Source organism: Herpailurus yagouaroundi, unplaced genomic scaffold, assembly GCF_014898765.1.
Source record: "Herpailurus yagouaroundi ecotype Mexico unplaced genomic scaffold, PumYag 184, whole genome shotgun sequence".
NCBI lineage: Eukaryota > Metazoa > Chordata > Mammalia > Carnivora > Felidae > Herpailurus > Herpailurus yagouaroundi.
In genome coordinates, this window is record NW_024412415.1 from 4,700,099 (window position 1) to 4,712,347 (window position 12,249).

The 12,249-nt window shown below is 34.0% G+C and overlaps 1 long non-coding RNA gene across 2 annotated transcripts in view; it reads right to left on the reverse strand.

Moving 5' to 3' along the window:
* LOC121041476 (uncharacterized) overlaps positions 1–12,249 on the reverse strand; it is a 210,195-nt gene that overhangs the window by 22,591 nt on the left and 175,355 nt on the right. For both annotated transcript variants that reach the window (XR_005795759.1, XR_005795758.1), the window contains exon 3: positions 448–498. This is a non-coding gene — a long non-coding RNA (uncharacterized LOC121041476). The remainder of the gene's footprint in view (positions 1–447; positions 499–12,249) is intronic.

Sequence of the window (12,249 nt, forward strand, 5' to 3'; positions counted from 1 at the left end):
CACACACACACACACACACACACACACACACACACACACACACACACCAAAGCAATCATTGGGATTTTAAATGAGATTTCTAAATTTAAGAGAAACAGAGAGAAAATAGAGGAGAAAATAAGTAAGGAGAAGGAGGAAGAAGATAAATTTTCTGGGCTGAAGAAAGATACACCTGGGGACTGAAGGATACCAAATATATAAATACCAATACCAAATATTTAAGCTTTGGATGGAAGGGACCACAAACAATCACAAAGAAGAAGGAAGAACCGCGTAAGGAGAGATAAAAATATCAGTTGGTTAATAAGTCTGAATGGAGAAACTGACTTAAATCTGAGGCTGCAGCAGCATTCCCAATGGATTAATCATGAATCAGACAGATACAGCCATATAGTCACTAGCACAGCAGTGTGACTGCAGGACTCCAACACAGGGGTTTACACTTACCACAGGGGTGAGAGAACACCGAACATATATCCTCTCTGTAGGCAGGATGTACTAAAAAGAGAGAGAGAGAAATGTTCAGAAGGATCTCACCATCATTTGCCAAACTCACAAATCAAACAAGTAACTCCTTGGAGGGAATGTACAAAATGGGAAGAATGCTGACTTGAGGGGACCAAAGACCCACATGGAATCATGAGGCCAGGGAATAATGCTTCCTTCCCACATATAAACATATCCTAGGCAATACAGACTGAAAAGATACATATATTTTTTTTATATTTTCTTGGAATCAAGAAAATGGAGGAATTTCATCCATCCATTCCAGCAAAAAATAAACAAAACACATTAATCTCTAAAAGGAAAAAAAGAATAATCAAGTTGTCCTCAGGTTTTTTTTTTCTCTCTGTAACATGAACTTTCCAGGACAAAATGAAGCAAAAGCTACAGAGTTTTAAAAAATAAAATGACACTAAGCCAAGAACTAACAGAAATATATTGCCAGGCATATTATAAGAATAAAAGAAGTATGTTGCCAAAAACACAGAGCTCAGAAACCTGCCACCCACATCATAGTCCTTAAAAACTATCCAAAGCCATCCTCCAGCTGATGGAGAAGTGGATCTAACACACTTAAAAATATGAGCTATTATATTATAAAGGGGCAGTGGTAATACTCAAAAATATTATATCACAGCATTGCTTGACTATTTCTTATACATATGTCCATCAAATTTCATGCAAATGTCATAATATTAAATATTATGAAATTGAAAAAGAAAATATATGTTCTAAAAATGAACAATAACCTGAATTTTGAAATTCAGAATTATGCTACAATGAGCCGGAAATTTCAACATGGTAGGTATGTGGGGAGGAAACAACTAAAGTAGAAGTACCTGAATTTTTCATTTTCTTGAAATCACTAGAAATTCCTTCATTTTTAATTTAATAATTAGAAAATGGGGCGCCTGGGTGGCGCAGTCGGTTAAGCGTCCGACTTCAGCCAGGTCACAATCTTGCGGTCCGTGAGTTCGAGCCCCGCGTCAGGCTCTGGGCTGATGGCTCAGAGCCTGGAGCCTGTTTCCTATTCTGTGTCTCCCTCTCTCTCTGCCCCTCCCCCGTTCATGCTCTGTCTCTCTCTGTCCCAAAAATAAATAAAAAACGTTGAAAAAAAATTTAAAAAAAATATTAGAAAAATGTATTTAATATATTAAAGAATACTAGTAAATATATCTTCCTTCCATATTTCAATGGACCAACAAAATTAAATATCTGAATTAAATTAAAATATCTGAATATTGGCACTCCTGGGTGGCTCAGTCAAGTGAGCATCCAACTCTTGATTTTGGCTCAGATTATGCTCCCAGGGTCATGGGATCGAGCCCGGCTCAGCATGGAGCCCGCTTGAGATTTCTCTCCCTCTCTCTCCCTCTCTCTCAAATAAAAAAAAAAAAAACAAATATATATATATATATATATATATGTGTGTGTGTATATATATATATAGATAGATAGATAGATATAACTGAATATTAAAATAAAAAGAAAACAAATTATGGAGTTGTGAGTTGAAAAATAAATCAAAGTTTAAATGATGGGCTAGACATAAGTTAATAAAAATTTTAAAGGAGTATGTATAAATTGACTAATTTAGACAAATATATACTCACCAAATACATTTTGTGTTTTTAGTAAAAAAAGAAAAAAAAAGTGACCGAAAAGTTAAAGATTAGATGAATAGCTACTAAATAGCAAATGACAATTAAAAATAATATGTAAAATAAACGTAAGAAATGATTCTTTCAAAATTGTAAAATGAAAAAAGATCATAAATCTAAAAAATACAGAGCAAAGAAAAATCAAGAATGAGTTTAAATCATAGAATGATACTATATGCAAAATCATGACTCTCTTTTTGAAAAAATTCACTGAGAAGGTCAGTTTTCTGGAAAAACATAAACTATAAAATTGATGCATAAAATAAGTAGATAATGCTTTTATAAGAAATTTTTCTAAGTTATCAAGGCATTATACTCAAATATGTCTTCATGCATTGATATATTTACAGATTAGGCTTTCCAGAATTTTAAAGAGTAAATGATTCTCATATCATATAAATAATTCTAAAAAGGAGAAATAAATTAAAATATTCATAATTCACTTTTATATAGTTAGCATAATGAAAATGTGGGAAAAAAACGTATATTAAAAAAAAACCAAAGGCTGACAGCTAAGACCTCTCTGAGTCTTTATTTCAGTCCTTGGTTTAATTTATTTTCTTGTTGTAAATAAGAATTATACTCGCAGAAGGTATTACTAAAAAATTTCAGCTAGGGCTTTAATAGGGCTTCCAATGAATTTATTAATTATTAGTGTAAATATTAATATCTTTACATGTCAAGTTGTCCAATACAAGAAGAGGGTATAACTTTGCATTTTCTGAGCTTTAAGCAACCTTTAATACAGTTTTAATTATTCCCCAAAGAAATTTCAGGAATTCTTTCTTTAAATATAAAATACTTTATAATTTTGTTGATAATGCTAAGTAAAATCTTATATTTTGTTAAATTCTCTGGTTGCTTGTTACTATTGACTTCTCATTAATAAGTATCATAAGTCAATCTTACATTTGGAACCAGTCATAACAATAATTCTGAATATATGGTCAGAAAAATTATAGTGTAATATGAAAATAAAATAGACATTTACCAGTTATTGGCTGACAAATATTCTGAAATATTATTAAAATATGCAATTCAAACAGAAGAAGAGTGGATTCAGGAGTAAACAGCAATAATGAACAAACTTTTTTTTTAGAAAATTCATTATTAGGTCTACATAAGTGGGTTTTTTAAAGTTTATTAATAATAACATGACAGTAAAATTTCAGATGATACCAACATGGGAAGTTGGGGATACAGATGAAAACATAAATATGCTACTGTTCTTGATTTATATAAAGAGAATATACATAATGACCAGAATATGATAGAAAAATATAAGTTCAACTATGTTTATTAAAAATCTGAAAGTCTCTTTTCTCTTCCTTTGCAGAGACAGAGGAATGAGCCAGCTCTATTGATATATTCAGGATGGCTGGGGCCAAGGAAGCAGCTGAATGTTAGAATTTGGGTTGAATATAGACAGCTTGATTGACTAAATAAATATAATGAAGGTAATGGGAACAACCTTCCTCTTTGTCAAAGAAAGAAATTATAAATACAAAAAGGGGGACGGCTAGAATAAACCCTGTGATGTTAGCTTGGTATTAAGAGTGTTAGTGTGAACACAAAGTTTTTTACATAGAAAGAAAAATATAGAAATAAGTATAGAGATATATGTGGACACGCATGTTTCCTAGCTCTGTCCTAGAAGCAATGACCCCTCAGTAACAATGAGTCACTGAGCCTCCAAATCTTCATTTCCACACTGCTCTTCATTAAAAAGAATTAGAAACCCTTGGACAAATGACTTTGTCAGAAAATAACTCCTCAAAGAATGAAGTGGACAGATAAAAGAACACAAAAGCAATCTGGAAGGGCCAAATCTCAGAAAATCTAAGTATGAACATAAAGAAAAAGATACTAATGGATTATAACCCATTGAATAAAATGGGACTCCATGACTCTACACTAATATTAAAAAAAAGAGCAATACCTGGGGGAGACTACTTTATTTTACAAAAGAATGCCAAGTAATAAATCTGGGGGAAAATGGAATTGATAAACCCCTTTGATAATCATCATAATAGTTATTTCAGGCAAATATCAGCAACGGACACTAAAGATGGTAGGCAAAATTTTGATGAAAAGCAGGATATTTACAAAGTATCCCTCTAAACAATGGCATACCCTAATTCTTATCCTGAAAAAACAAGACAAATCCAAAATGAGGAACATTATACAAAACAAATGGGTCTATATTAAATATATATGTGTGTGTGTGTGTGTGTGTGTGTGTGTGTGTGTGTGTGTGTATATCAAGTTGATGAAATTCAAGAAAAGATTAATAGACTGTTCCATATTGAAAAAGACTGTAGACCCATGATGATGATTCTTAAATACAATTTATGACACGTGACTGGATATCCGACTGGGAAAAAATAGAGGGCATTATTAGAACAGCCAATATATTTTACTTGTGATATTACATCAATGTTAATTTCCTTATAGGATGATTATAATGTGTTATCTAGGAGAGTATCCTTGTTTAAAGAAGTGCACACTGAAATATTAAGAGGCAATGGACCACTTACTCTCAGGAATTTCAGCCAAAAGTATATATGTATGTGTGACTAATGTAGTAAAAATTTATTTTTATGTTTTTAAGTTTGTTTATTTCTTTTGAAAATAGAGCACACAGGGGCGCCTGGGTGGCGCAGTCGGTTAAGCCTCCGACTTCAGCCAGGTCACGATCTCGCGATGAGTTCGAGCCCCGCGTCAGGCTCTGGGCTGATGGCTCGGAGCCTGGAGCCTGTTTCCGATTCTGTGTCTCCCTCTCTCTCTGCCCCTCCCCGTTCATGCTCTGTCTCTCTCTGTCCCAAAAATAAAAATAAAAACGTTGAAAAAAAAAAAAAAAGAAAGAAAATAGAGCACAGCATAGAGAGAGGGAGAGAGAGAGGGAATCCCAAGAAGGCTCCACACTGTCAGTGCAGAGCCTGATATGGGGCTCAAACTCACAAACCAAGAGATTAGGACCTGAGCCGAAGCCAAGAGTTGGACGCTTAACTGACTGAGCCACCCAGGCATTCCCCCCTCAATTTTTTTTTTAAACAGCCAGAATCTGGGTGAAGGGCTTATGGGAGTTCTTTGTATAATTATTACAACCTTTCTGTAACTTAGAAATTATTTACAAATAAGTAAAAGTATTTAAGGGTGGCTAATATAGAAAGAAATATAATGAACAATTTTCAAACCCAGAGAGAAAAAAAAAGACAGAAAAATGAAAGAACAAATAAGGAAGTCTATAAAGTAAAATATATCAAAAAAAGAAAAGATTTTTAAAAAGCCCAAGCATATCAGTAATTAGCATAAATAATTATTCAACCTCACTTTTTTTAAAAAAAGAGACTAATACAGCTATAAAAAAAAAGCAAACTGCCATTATATGGTGTTTATAGGACACACACCTAAAACAAAATGACTCAGGGAAATTGTAAATACATAAAAAGAAAAGTATACATTTTTATAATTTAAAAAGTTAATGTAGCAATATTAATCTCATTCAACATAAAATTAAAGCAAATTCATTAAAAGAGACTAGCAGTTTTTATTTATAAAATAAATAATAAATTGAGAAGATATAGTATCTATAAACCTTTTGTACTTAATATATACCTTCAAATATGCAAAGTATATTTGCACAGGATAGTACAACAACTATAGATATATAGATATATATATAGATATATAGTTATACAATAGATATATAATATTGGTGGGAGACTTCAGAAAATTCTTAGGAATCAGCATGAGGAGAAAGAAACTATAGAGAGATTTGAAAAATATTCAACATATAAAATATTCAACATACATTCTTTGAAAAACATTTGAGAACCTGGGTGGCTCAGTCAGTTAAGCATATGTCAAGCATAAGCTCAGTCAGTTAAGCAAGTCTGGAGCTTGCTTTGGATTCTGTGTCTCCCTCTCTCTCTGCCCCACCCCCCACTCACACTGTCTCTCTCCGTCAAAAAGCAATAAACATTAAAAAATTAAAAATAAAATTAAATAAATAAATAACATTAGAAACAAATGTAGAAATTGACCAAATTCTAGACAACAGGCAAGATGAATCATGTAGTTTGCTCAATGACTACATTGTAACTAAAAAGCATTTATTTATAGAATGTAACAAAGGAGAATCTAAAAATGTAAATTAAATGTTAATTCATTATGAAATAAAATTATATGACATCCTAGTTTAACCTGAAAAGAATGCGATTAATGTTAACATTCATTTATAAATGTAAAGATGGCACTTAAACTGGAAACCAAGAGGAATGCCCTTGACTTAATAAAAGGTATAAACCAGGGGCGCCTGGGTGACTCAGTCAGTTAAGCAACTAACTTCAACTCAGGTCATTATCTCACAGCACTGAGTTTGAGCCCCGCATCCGGCTCTGTGCTGACAGCTTAGAGCCTGGAGCCTGCTTTGGATTCTGTCTCCCTCTCTCTCTCTGCCCCTCTCCCACTCGTTCTCTCTCTTTCCCAAAAACAAACATTAAAAAACATTTTTTAAAGAACTTAAATGAAAAATAAAATAAATAAAAATAAAAGGTATGAACCAAAACCCATAGCAGTCATTATGCTTAATGGTGAAATATCACACGTCTTCCAATTAAAGTCAGGACTGAAATAAGGATGCTGTCGTTAAGGATACTCTTACTGCATTATAACTTATATAAATAAAACTAGATGATCTGGTCTCCAAGTAACATAAGAAAAAGAAAATTATATTAAGATATTGGAAAGGAAGAGATAGGTGTCTGTTATGTGTAGAGTGTGCAATTACCTAACCTAGAAAACAAAAGACAAATCAAGTATGAGCTACTAACACTAGTATTTAGGAAGGTGACTGGATGCAAGATTAACATATAAAAACAAATGGCTTGTCTATAGTCTAGTGTGGAAGAAAACAGGTAACCAAACAAATCGGAACCAAAACAAACTGTTTTGTTATGATGGTGGTGGTTAAGTAAGGGATTTCAGAAACCACATTATTAAATTCCATGACAACAGGAACAAAAAAATGACATAGCTCCCAAGACTATAATAACATAGTGAAACTGTAATCTTTTAAAAAAATAATTTATCTTTAAGAAAACTCAGTTAACTTACTGTGGAATCATGTACATTAGTTAGTACCCCTTTTGTACAACTGTTAATTTTTGCAGTAATATATTTATCTACAACTGTAGTTTTTAAACAACTAAGCTACATAAACAGTCTTATGTGAAAAACAAGAATTACTAAAACGTTTATTAAAAATAAAAGAATTTAGGGATACCTGGGTGGCTCAGTCGGTTAAGTGTCCGACTTTGGCTCAGGTCATGATCTCACAAATCATGGGTTCATGCCCCACGTCAGGCTCTGTGCTGAAGCTCGGAGCCTGGAGTCTGCTTCAAATTCTGTGTCTCCCTCTCTCTGCCCCTTTCCCACCTAACACTGTCTCTCTCTCTCTCTTTCTCTCTCTCTCAAAAATAAACAATCATTAAAAAAAAAGGTTTAAAAAATAAAAATAAGAATTTATATCTTCTATTGCAGTCTAAAACTTAAGGACAAATGGATACTTTTGAAACATTACTTGGCCCTTTGAAAGTGAGCTAGAAATTGAGCTGGAAGTTGATTTCTATTTCTAGAGAAAAAAATGCATATTTCTAATCTTATGTCATTTTTATGAGGGGCTTTTGTTATGGACTGAATGTTTGTATCTTACCAAGATTTGTATGCTGAAATCCTAACCCCAAGGAGGTATTTGGAGGTGGGGCCTTTGGGAGGTGATCAGTTCATGAAGATAGAGACCTCATGCTGGGATTAGTGCCCTTATGAAAGAGACCCCAGAGAGCTCTCTTGCCTTTTCTGCCATGTGAGAACACAGTACGAAGATGGCTGTCATCTATAAATCAGGAAATGGGCAGGTCCTTAGCAGATAGCAAATCTGCCTATGTCTTGATATTAGACTTCCCAGCCTCCAGAATTGTGAGAAATAAATGTTTGCTGTTGAAGCCCCCCTTGTCTATAATATTTTTGTTAAAGCAGCCTTAACTAAGTTTCCATATCTTTCATCCCAACCAGCAATAACCAATTTGAACATATGATACAAATCTCATTCATAAGAGTAACAAAAATCATAATGTACCTAGGAATAGTATTAAAACTTTTATACATAAAACTACATATTTTTACTGAAGGGCATAAAAGAAGACTGACTAAGGAGAAATACCACTTCAACTGACATGATGATCTCATATTGCAAACCTGTCTGTTTTTTTTCTCCAATTCAATCAATAAATTTGATCCATTCAAAACCAATAATTTGTGTGTGTGTGTGTGTGAGACAGAGAAAGAAAGAGAGAGAGAGAGACAGAGAGAGAGACAGAGAAAGAGAGAAAGAGAGGGACATGGAAAAATGATAACTGGGTAAGGGTTGGAATTTAATATGGTAATTCAGGTGGACTTTATTTTAACCTTACCTTTAGCAATTTGTTTTATACACAGAGACGAAGTGTTCAGGAATTAAGTGTGTAATTAACAACTAGTTTTAAAATGACTTGAAAGGTATTTTCTCCATTTTAATGGTGTTGCTGAGTATGTTTATTGCCTATTTTCTTTTTATTCATCTCTTTTTTTACATTTCTTACAATAAACATGTAATATTTTCAAAATTAGAGAAATATATTAATTTTAAAATAAATACCACATTAAAGAGGAATACCACCTGACTCTTAGTCCAGAACTCTACAAGATTACAACATCTAGATTTATTCCACCAAAAATGTATACACAAGTTTTTTTTTTTTAATATTTCAATTACAGGGCCCTAAAGGGGAAATACAACTTTAGTGGTCTAGAAATCTATAGCCCAGCTTGATGCCAATAAGTATCATCTTTTCATGAAGGCCTGTGTATATTCTTGTCAGGGACTCATGGGTTATGCCAGGAAGCATGTAAGAAAAATAAGGAGCTATGGCTTTACATTCCTGAGAAGAGTATAGTCTAGAAGTTCCCTGAGAAGTAAGCATGTTTATAGAAACTCAGGCTTTAATTAGCCAGGACCTGGAGGTCACTAAGGACAATAATAAACAATCTTAATCATCACTTTAGCACAGTGCTCAGAGATGCATAAGAAACAGAGCAGCCAAACCAACCCTGGCAATTAATACTAAGTTTAAGATCACAGTCAGACATACTTACCACACAGTGGCCAGTAAGGAATACTGGCTGTATCAGATACACCCAGTCGTAACTCTTCCAGGACTGTGGCAAAATTATAGTGAACAGATCAAAACCACAACATCTCCAAAATCTACTTATGTTAGATGTACTTTTTTTAAAAGCATATTTTTGAGCCATTTGAAAAACTGTTGTGACAATTTTTCAGTGAATCTAATATGGAAATTATGTCCAGGCTGTATCAAACGTAAAAGATATTAATCATAAAATAGAAACTTCACTCGGACCATTAAAAATATTGAGAAAAAGTTTGAAATGATTCAAAAGAAGAAGTTCTCTTTAGAAAATTCACTTCTGAAGTTTACTTAGTTGTTTCAGAAAAATGAAGTTCTACTTTAAGAATGGAGCAAGGACAGATTAATGATTTGACCCTCATTTAAAATGCTATTATTTATTACTCTTTGTTACTTCATATACTTTTTTCAGAATTATGGGCATTGATCATGCATCCTCAAAAGATTCATAAAGAAAATCCACTGTAGCAGTAATAACACAAGTACAGTATATAAATATAGAGAGACCTGGTTTTCCTCCCCCACAAAATTAGCATTCTTAATCTAGTAAAAACCAAAGGCAAAATTGTCACTTTAACTGAGGCAATATATGAAGTTTTCACTAGTACCTACTTCGTCAAATGAGTCTTTGTTTTTTTTTTGTTTGTTTTGTTTTTTTTAATCAAGGACAGAGGTGTGTGGGTGTCTCAGTTGGTTAAACATCTGACCCATGATCATGATCACACACTTTGTGGGATCAAGCCCCACGTTGGGTTCTGTGCTGACAGCACAGATCCTGCGTGGGACTCTCTCTCTCCCTCTCTGCCCCCCCTTCCTCAAAATAAATAAATAAACTTAAAACAAAAAAGCAAAATCAACAATGATGAAACATGAGAGAATAATATTCTACTCAATATGACATGCTGAGTTACTGGTATCTATCAAAATCTTGACTAGTAATGGAAATTTTTTCAAACTATTTTTTTCTGTCAGCTATAACATTAGTGAGTCAAATGTATTTAAAAGTAGAATGGTCAGCTATTGGCAAAACTATATTTAAGATACAGATTTTGTTGTAAAAAAATAATGCTTAACGAAATAGAAAGTGAAATTGTATTTGTACAGTGGCTAGTAGTCCTTGAGGCAGACTTTCAACCAACTTTCCACCAGAATGTCTATGAAAACCAAACTTTAAACTTCATACCAGTGCCCAGTCAAACCCTTGGAGAGAAATTATTGTTAACATACAGAGAAAATTTACCCTACAGATAGGACTGACAAAATAAGGAAAGCCCACTTCATGTGAAAAAAGGGAATGTAGGAAAGTTTCCTTCATCACTACCTTTGGGCTCAGATAATCTGTAACTTCCAGAATCACTGGGCCACTTCCTTTACTAGATCTATGCTGCTTTTGTGAAGACAAAGTAGATGTTCAACTCCCCACATCCAATCCGAGTCCTCCAGTGAAGGATAAAGAAAGCAGTTTGTAATTGTTGAGTAATGGAATGAATTAATCTTTTTGTATTCCTTTAGACCTACAAACTCACAGAAGATGGACAAGCATCAATTTTGACAGCAAGTTTCCAGGATGTTTAGCCCTGACCAAAAGAACGTTAGAGCTAAAAAACAGGAGCAGAGAGGACCTGGTACAGATGAGTATTAGAGAGGTGGAATGGGCATCTATTAGAGAGCGTCCTTCTGTACTGGTCCAAGGAGCAACACCAGAGAAAGAGACCAGACACTGGAAACTGGGAACTGTGCTCTGAGCTCCTGAATCAATCTCCTTTCCTGCCCTACCTCCAAAGAAGATTCTACCAGCATCCACGTGGACAGTGAGTAGAGCCAAAGAACAGCCCTATACCTTGGGTGTTGACAAATAATGACAATAGAAGACTTTTTCCTTTCCCATGAATAAGAAGAAAGAAAAAGAAAACCAAAAACATAGAGCCTGTGAAAAATACAAACAGGGGAAAGGAAATGCATGCTGAAGACCAGAGTTAAGCCCTCTTGTGAAAATAATCTGGTATAAGAACCAGGACAAACTTGGGGGAAAAAAGCATGTAGCATCTACAATAGCATGTACAAGCATATGATATAGGAACAGAAAGCCATGAGGAAATAACGAGCTGAGACAAACAAAAGGATGAAATGCAAAGATGATAAATTAGATGACAAGGAAATGAACTGCCACAATAGAATTATAAACCACAATGGTTATGAATGTGAGACTGGATCAAGACAGTAAACTCTGATCATGTGACTCCCTTCCCTCTTGTCACAAATGCTGTGAAATAACACACACACACACACACACAGATTGTTTTCAGATAAATGATTTATAACAATGCAGGAAAAGATGTAAGCTAGAAAGGAGATGTTATTGGATTTATAAAAAATTAAAGCTGAAGAAAATTATGGCTCTAAAAATAATATACAGTAATAAGTTATTATGGAGTAAACGTTGCTAGGGAAGAAGAGGTTTCAAAAGCAACAATTAGTGGATACAAGGAACTCTCAAGCTTTCATCATAGAAAGTTGCATATGGAGGAGTTAAATAAATTGAGGCCCATCCTCACTCAAACCATCCTCCAACAACACTCTGTGTATTTATACTCTTATAAGAAAAACACAGCAGAAAATGGAGGCACTAGAGCTGGAGAGGCAGAGCAATGATCCAGGGAGGAAAACACTTCCAGAGGAGATGGGGAACACCTTTGTACTACCAAAAAAACTCTTGTCGGACCACTGCATTTGGTAATATAATCCATGCCACTCTCTGTCATCTGATACAGGCTGCTATAAGCATAATCGGCCAATCATTAAGGGTGCTCACACTCAAAGGTGACTAGGAAAAAAAA